Below are 14,223 nucleotides of genomic sequence, written 5' to 3'. Positions count from 1 at the left end.
TCGAGTCGTTACTCCCTGGGCCGTGTCTTGTCCCATCGTCACCTGTGAAGGACCCGGAAGCTCTACCTGTCTACCATTGAGCTTCGCTTTTTTGACTCGGCTGAGTCAAAGCGCAGTGGCGCTTTTGCTGGTTGGAGTCGTAACTCCCAGCCCGACCAGAGATACAGGGACTGCCAGCTGTAACGCACACCAGGAGGTGTTTGCCGCGTTACAGACTCGGAAGTCCACAGGATCGATCGAGCGGCTGCTCTCGGTTCAGTCTTCTTGCTGTAGATTGGGGTATCGGTGACGCATCACCAGGAGGTGACTCCGCGTCCCGGTGGAGTCTGAGGAAGAGGTTGAGCGGCTGCTCCCTTCAGGTAGAGGCCCCGGCTGGGTGTTTCCCTGACTCCTCGATTCTCCCCAACACTCTTCGTGCCCCTCACAGCCTACCGATTGGCATTGTCGGCCATTTCATTTCTGCCCTCTGTTGGCATACGCCGGGATCGGCGTGTATGCAGAGGACGGTTAGGACCATCCGTGCTGTGGGCTGGTAATGTACTTAGCCTGGAGGATTCCAGTGGCTATAACTTTTGTTTATTCTTTGTCTTATTTTTGCCTTCATTAAAATAACTAACCCTTCACAAGTGGTTGCGTCCTCATTATCGTGTCCGTTAAACGATCCTGAGACGTTCAGGGCGTTACAAAATATTCGACCGTAATAACACTAACTGTCTCCCGGTCGATAACAGACATGGCAACACTGGAGGATGTGCTGGCTGCTTTAGCGACCGTGCAAATTGAAGTGGCTGCCTCTAGGCAAGAAACAGCCGATGTAAAAGCCAGACTGGATGCTATCCAATTGGACCCGCTCACGCCCAGCGCCTCCCTCACGAACCAGACCCCTGCGGTAGTAGTGGAAATGCCGGTAGCTATCCCCTTGGCAACACCAGAGAGGTACAGTGGGGATCCTAACACAGTGCAGGTATTCCTCACACAAGTGGCGCTACATTTATCGTGCAAACCAAAGGCGTTCCCCACGAGTCAGGCTCGTGTGGCTTTCCTTATTTCCTATTTGGCTGGAAACGCGGCACAATGGGCCGTACCTCTGGTGAGCAGGGACGACCCCATCTTATGTGATTGGGGTGCTTTTCGCGAGGAATTCCTGAAGGTATTCGACAGAAGGGCGGACTCGTACACGGCGGACCGTGAAATGCTTGAGTTGAGACAGGGATCCAACGACCTGGTGCAGTATCTCAACGCGTTCCGAAGGCTGGTTGCGGAAACCAAGTGGCCTGTTGCTAAACAGACGGCGCTCTTCCATCAAGGGCTGTGCGATGAGCTCAAGGACGCTGTGGCTTATATTGACCCTCAACCCCAGACATGTGAGGGCCTTATCAACCTGGTATTACGGCTGGAACATAGGCTAAGTGAAAGAAAGGGGGATCATGGGAGAAAAGGAAAATCCCTTCCATCCTATGTGAAGGTGGGAAGTCCTGAAACTTCCCCCGCATCCAAGGGAGAACCCATGGACATCGGCGCGATACGAGCGAGCCTCACAGCCACGGAGAAAGAGTCACGCCGTAAACAAGGATTGTGCCTATATTGTGGCAAAAAAGGCCACTACGTACATGAATGCCCTGCCGTACCGAAGACGTCACGTTATCGGGCCAACCGGTCGGTAACAGCCGTGGTGGACATACCGGCGGAAAACTAGAGGACTCCCAGACCAAAGAAGGGGCATCTCGGAGTCACTCATCCATCCCTTCACTTTCCAACTCGGTCACTAAGGGACAACGACACCTGTTTATCACGGTGCACGTGGGAGTGCATGACCAGTGGATACCCGTTGTGGCCATGGTGGATTCAGGGGCCACTGGCATGTTTATGGACCACAACGAGGCATGCAGGCTAGGGCTAGTGCTTCTTCCCAAAGCTGTACCCGAAGACGTCTATGCTGTAGACGGAAGGCGATTGGTGACGGGGCCCATCGGGCAGCACACGGGGGTCCTTCCGATGAGATATGGGAGGAACCATTTGGAACAAATCGATTTTAACATCATCTGAGCGCCCAAATATGGCGTCATATTGGGATTGCCGTGGCTACAGAAACACAACCCCTCTGTGGATTGGCCAACACATCACATCGAAATGACGTCAACGTATTGCATCCTGCATTGTGGAATGAGAACGGAATCCCTTGACGCAGATGAGAGCGGGAGTCAGACGGTGGCTACAGCGGCAGAAAAAGAGGTGGCTCTCCCCCAGGCTTATCACAGCTTCGAGGATGTATTTGATGAGGTGAAGGCGGAAGTGCTACCACCACATAGACAGTTTGACTGCCAGATCGACCTGGTGCCAGGGGCCAGCGTTCCCAGCGGCAGGCTGTATGCCCTGACGGAGCCTGAAAACGTGCATCTCCGGGGGTACCTGGATAAACTCCTCAAGCTAGGATTCATCCGCCCGTCCAAGTCTCCGGCCGCCTCGCCACTCTTCTTCATCCCGAAGGCTAATGGGGAGCTGAGAGCCTGTGTGGACTTTAGGGCATTGAATGCGATAACCATAAAGAATCGGTACCCCTTGCCTCTCATCAGTGTACTTCTGGAACAGGTCAAGAAAGCTTGTATCTACACCAAGTTGGATTTGAAAGGGGCATACCATCTGGTGCGCATGAGGGACGGAGATGAGTGGAAGACCGCCTTTAAGACCAGGTTCGGCCTTTTTGAGTACCTCGTCATGCCGTTCGGTCTGTGCAACGCCCCGGCAGCCTTTCAGTACTTTTTGAATGAGGTATTCAGAGAGGAGTTGGATATCTACGTGGTCGTATATATCGACGACATCCTCATCTATTCGTCCAGTGTGGAGGAGCACGTTCACCACGTCAAAGCTGTGCTCCAAAAGCTGAGGGAAAACATGCTGTTTTGTAAACTCAGCAAGTGTGACTTCCACGTCACATCCGTGGAATTCCTCGGAGTGATGCTGAGTCCAGAGGGACAGGAGATGGCAGAACGAAAGATCAAGGCGGTGAAAGAATAGCCGGTGCCCCAAAGCGTGAAGGACGTCCAAAGTTTCATTGGCTTCGCCAACTTTTACAGGCGGTTTATAGATGGATTTTCAGGATTGGTGGCCCCAATCACACAGCTACTGAGGAAGTCCAAGGAGTTTGTCTGGTCCCCTGAAGCGAACAAAGCCTTTGAGGCCCTGAAAAGCGCCTTTGGTAAGGCGCCGGTGTTGGCTCACCCCGATCCAGATCTTCCCTACGTGGTGGAAGCAGACGCATCGGATGTGGCGCTGGGGGCTATCTTGTCCCAACGCAACCACGACACAGGGGTGCTTCATCCCGTTGCGTACATGTCCCGCAAACTCAACGACGCCGAACGCAACTACCATATTGCGGAGAAGGAGCTTCTCGCAATCAAGGACGCCTTCACCGAATGGAGGCATTGGTTGATGTGGGCAAGACATGTGGTATCTGTGTACACGGACCATCGGAACCTACAGTTCATGACGGCCACAAGACACCTTTCTCCCAGGCAGCTGCGGTGGATGATCTTCTTTGCGGGGTTCAACTTCCGCATCACGTATCGGCCGGGGACGGAAAACCGGAAGGCGGACGCCCTGTCCCGTCAATCTGCAGTGAAGGAACCATTACCTGCGACCGAGCATTCCATCATTTCCCCGAGGATGGTATTGGGGGTTATCCAACCGGATACTTTCCTGAGGGGGATAAAGAGAGGGATCAGGTCATTCGCATGGCGGAGGTGGCTCCGCAGTCACAGAGAATGGCAGCTGAAGGACGGGATACCCCTGAAGGGCAGGTGCCTTTTGATACCCACGCCTAGGCTAAGGAAACAAGCTTTCATCTGGTGCCATGACTCTCCATGCGCAGGTCATTTGGGCGTTGAAAAAACGGTGGCTAGCATGGGACGGCATTTCTGGTGGCCAACCATGAGAGTGGATGTCAGGAGGTGGGGACAGGAGTGTCCTACGTGTGCTACCATGAAGACCGACCATGGCCGAACCCAAGGGCTCTTACATCCACTTCCGACCCCGGATAGACCATGGGATAGCATATCACTGGACTTCGTGGTGGGCCTACCGGTAGACCAGGGGATGACGGCAATACTGGTGGTGGTGGATTACTTGACGAAAATGGGGCACTTCATCCCCTGCAAGAGAGTCCCTACGGCCGGGGAATTGGCGTCACTACTCCTAAAGAATGTGGTACGACTGCATGGATTACCTGGGGTGATCGTGTCGGACCGGGGGTCGCAGTTTACTGCGCAATTCTGGAAGACTTGGTGCACTGCGCTGCATGTTAAGACCGCCCTGTCCACCAGCTACCACCCTCAAACGGACGGCCAAACCGAGCGCCTGAACCAAACGCTCAAACAGTATCTGCGATGTTTTGTGGACCAGGGCAGGGAAGAATGGGTCGACTTGCTATGGGTTGCAGAGATAGCCTATAACAACGCCACTCACAGCTCCACACAGTCATCTCCGTTCTATTGCAACTATGGCCAACATCCCAGGTTCTTGCCATTTTTACATCCGTTCAGAGAGGACAGGATTCCCGCCACAGCGGACAGGGTGGCACACATTAAAGACACGTTGGTGCGCTCAAGGGCTGTCCTAATAGAGGCCAAGAGAAGATACAAGGCTGCGGCAGACAGGAAGAGAAGGCCCGGGCCACTGTACCGCACTGGAGACTACGTCTGGATATCCACAAGAAACATGAGGTTTCGAAAGAACAGTGTGTTCTATCCCAAGTACATGGGCCCCTATCGAATTACCAAGTGTATGGGTCCCGTGAACGTGAAGGTGTGCTTGCCCCAGTCATTACGGATACACCCTGTCTTTCATGTATCATTGCTCAAACCAGCACCCTCCAAGCCGTCTGGGACACCTAGGCCGGTATGCGTGGAATCGGAGGTGGAGTATGAAGTGTCGGGCATACGGGCGTCCAAATGGCGCAGGGGGAAGCTGTGGTACCTGGTTGCGTGGAAAGGCTATGGCCCGGAGGAGCAATCATGGGAACCGGCTGAAGGGGTTCATGCCCCGCGCTTGGTCTCCTTGTTCCATCAACGTTTTCCTGCCAGCGCTGGACCCGTGGGGAGCCGCTGAGAGGGAGGATGTACTGTCAAGAATTCCTGTCATGCGAGGGGAGGAAAACGGTAACCAGCGAAAACGGACTACATCTCCCAGGATGCTTAGCGGTTGAGAGGTTATGTAAACAGGAGAGCTGTTACATAACACAAGGAAAACACACCCTTATGTAAACAGGAGAGCTGTTACATAACTCAAGGAAAACACGCCCTTATGTAAACAGGAGAGCTGTTACATAACTCAAGGAAAACACGCCCTATAAAGGGAGGAACCGGGAGGTACAAGGCTGTCGGATATTGTGTTTACACCGACGTACCTGCTTCGTGAAGAGCAGTGTTCCGGAGTGGTGCTCCAGTAAGGCAAGAACGGAGGTAGGTCGAGTCATTACTCCCTGGGCCGTGTCTTGTCCCATCGTCACCTGTGAAGGACCCGGAAGCTCTACCGGTTTACCATTGAGCTTCGCTTGTTTGACTCGGCTGAGTCAAAGCGCAGTGGCGCTTTTGCTGGTTGGAGTCGTAACTCCCAGCCCGACCAGAGATACAGGGACTGCCAGCTGTAACGCACACCAGGAGGTGTTTGCCGCGTTACAGACTCGGAAGTCCACAGGATCGATCGAGCGGCTGCTCTCGGTTCAGTCTTCTTGCTGTAGATTGGGGTATCGGTGACGCATCACCAGGAGGTGACTCCGCGTCCCGGTGGAGTCTGAGGAAGAGGTTGAGCGGCTGCTCCCTTCAGGTAGAGGCCCCGGCTGGGTGTTTCCCTGACTCCTCAATTCTCCCCAACACTCTTCGTGCCCCTCACAGCCTACCGATTGGCATTGTCGGCCATTTCATTTGGCCGACAATGTTGGCATACGCCGGGATCGGCGTGTATGCAGAGGACGGTTAGGACCATCCGTGCTGTGGGCTGGTAATGTACTTAGCCTGGAGGATTCCAGTGGCTATAACTTTTGTTTATTCTTTGTCTTATTTTTGCCTTCATTAAAATAACTAACCCTTCACAAGTGGTTGCGTCCTCATTATCGTGTCTGTTAAACGATCCTGAGACGTTCAGGGCGTTACACTCTGGCCTCATAGCTACTGTCTTAACTCTTACTCTGGCCTAATAGCTACTGTCTTAACTCTAACTCTGGCCTCATAGCTACTGTCTTAACTCTTACTCTGGCCTAATGGTTAAAGTCTTGGACTCTTACTCTGGCCTCATTTCTACTGTCTTAACTCTTACTCTGGCCTCATAGCTACTGTCTTAACTCTTACTCTGGCCTCATAGCTACTGTCTTAACTATTACTCTGGCATAATGGTTAAGGTCTTGGACTCTTACTCTGGCCTCATAGCTACTGTCTTAACTCTTACTCTGGCCTCATAACTACTGTCTTAACTCTTACTCTGGCCTCATAGCTACTGTCTTACCTCTCACTCTGGCCTAATAGCTACTGTCTTAACTCTTACACTGGCCTCATAGCTACTGTCTTAACTCTTACTCTGGCCTCATAGCTACTGTCTTAACTCTTACTCTGGCCTAATGGTTAAGGTCTTGGACTCTTACTCTGGTCTCATAGCTACTGGCTTAACTCTTACTCTGGCCTCATAGCTACTGTCTTAACTCTTACTCTGGCCTAATAGCTACTGTCTTAACTATTACACTGGCCTAATAGCTACTGTCTTAACTCTTACTCTGGCCTCATAGCTACTGTCTTAACTCTTACTCTGGCCTCATAGGAACTGTCTTAACTCTTACTCTGGCCTCATAGCTACTGTCTTAACTCTTACTCTGGCCTAATGGTTAAGGTCTTGGACTCTTACTCTGGCCTAATAGCTACTGTCATAACTCTTACTCTGGCCTCATAGCTACTGTCTTAACTCTTACTCTGGCCTCATAGCTACTGTCTTAACTCTTACTCTGGCCTCATAGCTACTGTCTTAACTCTTACTCTGGCCTAATAGCTACTGTCTTAACTCTAACTCTGGCCTCATAGCTACTGTCTTAACTCTTACTCTGGCCTCATAGCTACTGTCTTAACTCTTACTCTGGCCTCATAGCTACTGTCTTAACTCTTACTCTGGCCTAATGGTTAAGGTCTTGGACTCTTACTCTGGCCTCATAACTACTGTCTTAACTCTTACTCTGGCCTCATAGCTACTGTCTTAACTCTTACTCTGGCCTAATGGTTAAGGTCTTAGACTCTTACACTGGCCTAATAGCTACTGTCTTAACTCTTACTCTGTCCTCATAGCTACTGTCTTAACTCTTACTCTGGCCTCATAACTACTGTCTTAACTCTTACTCTGGCCTAATGGTTAAGGTCTTGGACTCTTACTCTGGCCTCATAGCTGCTGTCTTAACTCTTAATCTGGCCTAATTACTACTGTCTTAACTCTTACTCTGGCCTCATAGCTACTGTCTTAACTCTTACTCTGGCCTCATAGCTACTGTCTTAACTCTTACTCTGGCCTAATGGTTAAGGTCTTGGACTCTTACTCTGGCCTCATAGCTACTGTCTTAACTCTTACTCTGGCATAATAGCTACAGTCTTAACTCTTACTCTGGCCTAATAGCTACTGTCTTAACTCTTACTCTGGCCTAATGGTTAAGGTCTTGGACTCTTACTCTGGCCTCATAGCTACTGTCTTAACTCTTACTCTGGCCTCATAGCTACTGTCTTAACTCTTACTCTGGCCTCATAGCTACTGTCTTAACTCTTACTCTGGCCTAATGGTTAAGGTCTTGGACTCTTACTCTGGCCTCATAGCTGCTGTCTTAACTCTTACTCTGGCCTCATAGCTACTGACTGAAGTCTTACTCTGGCCTCATAGCTACTATCTTAACTCTTACTCTGGCCTAATGGTTAAGGTCTTGGACTCTTACTCTGGCCTCATAGCTACTTTCTTAACTCTTACTCTGGCCTCATAGCTACTGTCTTAACTCTTACTCTGGCCTAATAGCTACTGTCTTAACTCTTACTCTGGCCTCGTAGCTACTGTCTTAACTCTTACTCTGGCCTAATGGTTAAGGTCTTGGACTCTTACTCTGGCCTAATAGCTACTGTATTAACTCTTACTCTGGCCTAATGGTTAAGGTCTTAACTCTTACTCTGGCCTCATAGCTACTGTCTTAACTCTTACTCTGGCCTCATAGCTACTGTCTTAACTCTTACTCTGGCCTAATGGTTAAGGTCTTGGACTCTTACTCTGGCCTCATAGCTACTGTCTTAACTCTTACTCTGGCCTCATAGCTACTGTCTTAACTCTTACTCTGGCCTAATGGTTAAGGTCTTGGACTCTTACTCTGGCCTCATAGCTACTGTCTTAACTCTTACTCTGGCCTCATAGCTACTGTCTTAACTATTACTCTGGCCTAATGGTTAAGGTCTTGGACTCTTACTCTGGCCTAATAGCTACTGTCATAACTCTTACTCTGGCCTCATAGCTACTGTCTTAACTCTTACTCTGGCCTCATAGCTACTGTCTTAACTCTTACTCTGGCCTCATAGCTACTGTCTTAACTCTTACTCTGGCCTAATAGCTACTGTCTTAACTCTAACTCTGGCCTCATAGCTACTGTCTTACCTCTTACTCTGGCCTAATGGTTAAAGTCTTGGACTCTTACTCTGGCCTCATATCTACTGTCTTAACTCTTACTCTGGCATCATAGCTACTGTCTTAACTCTTACTCTGGCCTCATAGCTACTGTCTTAACTCTTACTCTGGCATAATGGTTAAGGTCTTGGACTCTTACTCTGGCCTCATAGCTACTGTCTTAACTCTTACTCTGGCCTCATAACTACTGTCTTAACTCTTACTCTGGCCTCATAGCTACTGTCTTAACTCTCACTCTGGCCTAATTCCTACTGTCTTAACTCTTACACTGGCCTCATAGCTACTGTCTTAACTCTTACTCTGGCCTCATAGCTACTGTCTTAACTCTTACTCTGGCCTAATGGTTAAGGTCTTGGACTCTTACTCTGGTCTCATAGCTACTGGCTTAACTCTTACTCTGGCCTCATAGCTACTGTCTTAACTCTTACTCTGGCCTAATAGCTACTGTCTTAACTATTACACTGGCCTAATAGCTACTGTCTTAACTCTTACTCTGGCCTCATAGCTACTGTCTTAACTCTTACTCTGGCCTCATAGCAACTGTTTTGACTCTTACTCTGGCCTCATAGCAACTGTCTTAACTCTTACTCTGGCCTCATAGCTACTGTCTTAACTCTTACTCTGGCCTCATAGCTACTGTCTTAACTCTTACTCTGGCCTAATAGCTACTGTCTTAACTCTTACTCTGGCCTCATAGCTACTGTCTTAACTCTTACTCTGGCCTCATAGCTACTGTCTTAACTCTTACTCTGGCCTAATGGTTAAGGTCTTGGACTCTTACTCTGGCCTCATAACTACTGTCTTAACTCTTACTCTGGCCTCATAGCTACTGTCTTAACTCTTACTCTGGCCTAATGGTTAAGGTCTTAGACTCTTACACTGGCCTAATAGCTACTGTCTTAACTCTTACTCTGTCCTCATAGCTACTGTCTTAACTCTTACTCTGGCCTCATAACTACTGTCTTAACTCTTACTCTGGCCTAATGGTTAAGGTCTTGGACTCTTACTCTGGCCTCATAGCTACTGTCTTAACTCTTAATCTGGCCTAATAACTACTGTCTTAACTCTTACTCTGGCCTCATAGCTACTGTCTTAACTCTTACTCTGGCCTCATAGCTACTGTCTTAACTCTTACTCTGGTCTAATGGTTAAGGTCTTGGACTCTTACTCTGGCCTCATAGCTACTGTCTTAACTCTTACTCTGGCATAATAGCTACTGTCTTAACTCTTACTCTGGCCTAATAGCTACTGTCTTAACTCTTACTCTGGCCTAATGGTTAAGGTCTTGGAATCTTACTCTGGCCTCATAGCTACTGTCTTAACTCTTACTCTGGCCTCATAGCTACTGTCTTAACTCTTACTCTGGCCTAATGGTTAAGGTCTTGGACTCTTACTCTGGTCTCATAGCTACTGGCTTAACTCTTACTCTGGCCTCATAGCTACTGTCTTAACTCTTACTCTGGCCTAATAGCTACTGTCTTAACTATTACACTGGCCTAATAGCTACTGTCTTAACTCTTACTCTGGCCTCATAGCTACTGTCTTAACTCTTACTCTGGCCTCATAGCTACTGTCTTAACTCTTACTCTGGCCTCATAGCAATTGTCTTAACTCTTACTCTGGCCTAATGGTTAAGGTCTTGGACTCTTACTCTGGCCTCATAGCTACTGTCTTAACTCTTACTCTGGCCTCATAGCTACTGTCTTAACTCTTACTCTGGCCTCATAGCTACTGTCTTAACTCTTACTCTGGCCTAATAGCTACTGTCTTAACTCTTACTCTGGCCTCATAGTTACTGTCTTAACTCTTACTCTGGCCTCATAGCTACTGTCTTAACTCTTACTCTGGCCTAATGGTTAAGGTCTTGGACTCTTACTCTGGCCTCATAACTACTGTCTTAACTCTTACTCTGGCCTCATAGCTACTGTCTTAACTCTTACTCTGGCCTAATGGTTAGGTCTTAGACTCTTACACTGGCCTAATAGCTACTGTCTTAACTCTTACTCTGTCCTCATAGCTACTGTCTTAACTCTTACTCTGGCCTCATAACTACTGTCTTAACTCTTACTCTGGCCTAATGGTTAAGGTCTTGGACTCTTACTCTGGCCTCATAGCTACTGTCTTAACTCTTAATCTGGCCTAATAACTACTGTCTTAACTCTTACTCTGGCCTCATAGCTACTGTCTTAACTCTTACTCTGGCCTCATAGCTACTGTCTTAACTCTTACTCTGGCCTAATGGTTAAGGTCTTGGACTCTTACTCTGGCCTCATAGCTACTGTCTTAACTCTTACTCTGGCATAATAGCTACTGTCTTAACTCTTACTCTGGCCTAATAGCTACTGTCTTAACTCTTACTCTGGCCTAATGGTTAAGGTCTTGGACTCTTACTCTGGCCTCATAGCTACTGTCTTAACTCTTACTCTGGCCTCATAGCTACTGTCTTAACTCTTACTCTGGGCTAATAGCTACTGTCTTAACTCTTACTCTGGCCTAATAGCTACTGTCTTAACTCTTACTCTGGCCTCATAGCTACTGTCTTAACTCTTACTCTGGCCTCATAGCTACTGTCTTAACTCTTACTCTGGCCTTATGGTTAAGGTCTTGGACTCTTACTCTGGCCTCATAACTACTGTCTTAACTCTTACTCTGGCCTCATAGCTACTGTCTTAACTCTTACTCTGGCCTAATGGTTAAGGTCTTAGACTCTTACACTGGCCTAATAGCTACTGTCTTAACTCTTACTCTGTCCTCATAGATACTGTCTTAACTCTTACTCTGGCCTCATAACTACTGTCTTAACTCTTACTCTGGCCTAATGGTTAAGGTCTTGGACTCTTACTCTGGCCTCATAGCTGCTGTCTTAACTCTTAATCTGGCCTAATTACTACTGTCTTAACTCTTACTCTGGCCTCATAGCTACTGTCTTAACTCTTACTCTGGCCTCATAGCTACTGTCTTAACTCTTACTCTGGCCTAATGGTTAAGGTCTTGGACTCTTACTCTGGCCTCATAGCTACTGTCTTAACTCTTACTCTGGCATAATAGCTACTGTCTTAACTCTTACTCTGGCCTAATAGCTACTGTCTTAACTCTTACTCTGGCCTAATGGTTAAGGTCTTGGACTCTTACTCTGGCCTCATAGCTACTGTCTTAACTCTTACTCTGGCCTAATGGTTAAGGTCTTGGACTCTTACTCTGGCCTCATAGCTGCTATCTTAACTCTTACTCTGGCCTCATAGCTACTGTCTTAACTCTTACTCTGGCCTCATAGCTACTGTCTTAACTCTTACTCTGGCCTAATGGTTAAGGTCTTGGACTCTTACTCTGGCCTCATAACTACTGTCTTAACTCTTACTCTGGCCTCATAGCTACTGTCTTAACTCTTACTCTGGCCTAATGGTTAAGGTCTTAGACTCTTACACTGGCCTAATAGCTACTGTCTTAACTCTTACTCTGTCCTCATAGATACTGTCTTAACTCTTACTCTGGCCTCATAACTACTGTCTTAACTCTTACTCTGGCCTAATGGTTAAGGTCTTGGACTCTTACTCTGGCCTCATAGCTGCTGTCTTAACTCTTAATCTGGCCTAATTACTACTGTCTTAACTCTTACTCTGGCCTCATAGCTACTGTCTTAACTCTTACTCTGGCCTCATAGCTACTGTCTTAACTCTTACTCTGGCCTAATGGTTAAGGTCTTGGACTCTTACTCTGGCCTCATAGCTACTGTCTTAACTCTTACTCTGGCATAATAGCTACTGTCTTAACTCTTACTCTGGCCTAATAGCTACTGTCTTAACTCTTACTCTGGCCTAATGGTTAAGGTCTTGGACTCTTACTCTGGCCTCATAGCTACTGTCTTAACTCTTACTCTGGCCTAATGGTTAAGGTCTTGGACTCTTACTCTGGCCTCATAGCTGCTGTCTTAACTCTTACTCTGGCCTCATAGCTACTGTCTTAACTCTTACTCTGGCCTCATAGCTACTGTCTTAACTCTTACTCTGGCCTAATGGTTAAGGTCTTGGACTCTTACTCTGGCCTCATAGCTGCTGTCTTAACTCTTACTCTGGCCTCATAGCTACTGACTGAACTCTTACTCTGGCCTCATAGCTACTATCTTAACTCTTACTCTGGCCTAATGGTTAAGGTCTTGGACTCTTACTCTGGCCTCATAGCTACTGTCTTAACTCTTACTCTGGCCTCATAGCTACTGTCTTAACTCTTACTCTGGCCTAATAGCTACTGTCTTAACTCTTACTCTGGCCTCGTAGCTACTGTCTTAACTCTTACTCTGGCCTAATGGTTAAGGTCTTGGACTCTTACTCTGGCCTAATAGCTACTGTCTTAACTCTTACTCTGGCCTAATGGTTAAGGTCTTAACTCTTACTCTGGCCTAATAGCTACTGTCTTAACTCTTACTCTGGCCTAATGGTTAAGGTCTTGGACTCTTACTCTGGCCTCATAGATACTGTCTTAACTCTTACTCTGGCCTCATAGCTACTGTCTTAACTCTTACTCTGGCCTCATAGCTACTGTCTTAACTCTTACTCTGGCCTAATGGTTAAGGTCTTGGACTCTTACTCTGGCCTCATAGCTACTGTCTTAACTCTTACTCTGGCCTCATAGCTACTGTCTTAACTCTTACTCTGGCCTAATGGTTAAGGTCTTGGACTCTTACTCTGGCCTCATAGCTACTGTCTTAACTCTTATTCTGGCCTCATAGCTACTGTCTTAACTATTACTCTGGCCTAATGGTTAAGGTCTTGGACTCTTACTCTGGCCTAATAGCTACTGTCATAACTCTTACTCTGGCCTCATAGCTACTGTCTTAACTCTTACTCTGGCCTCATAGCTACTGTCTTAACTCTTACTCTGGCCTCATAGCTACTGTCTTAACTCTTACTCTGGCCTAATAGCTACTGTCTTAACTCTAACTCTGGCCTCATAGCTACTGTCTTAACTCTTACTCTGGCCTAATGGTTAAAGTCTTGGACTCTTACTCTGGCCTCATATCTACTGTCTTAACTCTTACTCTGGCATCATAGCTACTGTCTTAACTCTTACTCTGGCCTCATAGCTACTGTCTTAACTCTTACTCTGGCATAATGGTTAAGGTCTTGGACTCTTACTCTGGCCTCATAGCTACTGTCTTAACTCTTACTCTGGCCTCATAACTACTGTCTTAACTCTTACTCTGGCCTCATAGCTACTGTCTTAACTCTCACTCTGGCCTAATAGCTACTGTCTTAACTCTTACACTGGCCTCATAGCTACTGTCTTAACTCTTACTCTGGCATCATAGCTACTGTCTTAACTCTTACTCTGGCCTAATGGTTAAGGTCTTGGACTCTTACTCTGGTCTCATAGCTACTGGCTTAACTCTTACTCTGGCCTCATAGCTACTGTCTTAACTCTTACTCTGGCCTAATAGCTACTGTCTTAACTATTACACTGGCCTAATAGCTACTGTCTTAACTCTTACTCTGACCTCATAGCTACTGTCTTAACTCTTACTCTGGCCTCATAGCTACTGTCTTA

Source organism: Triturus cristatus, chromosome 10 (genome assembly GCF_964204655.1).
Source record: "Triturus cristatus chromosome 10, aTriCri1.1, whole genome shotgun sequence".
Classification (NCBI taxonomy): domain Eukaryota; kingdom Metazoa; phylum Chordata; class Amphibia; order Caudata; family Salamandridae; genus Triturus; species Triturus cristatus.
The sequence above is the reverse complement of the archived record's forward strand: the minus strand, read 5'-3'. Positions refer to the sequence as shown.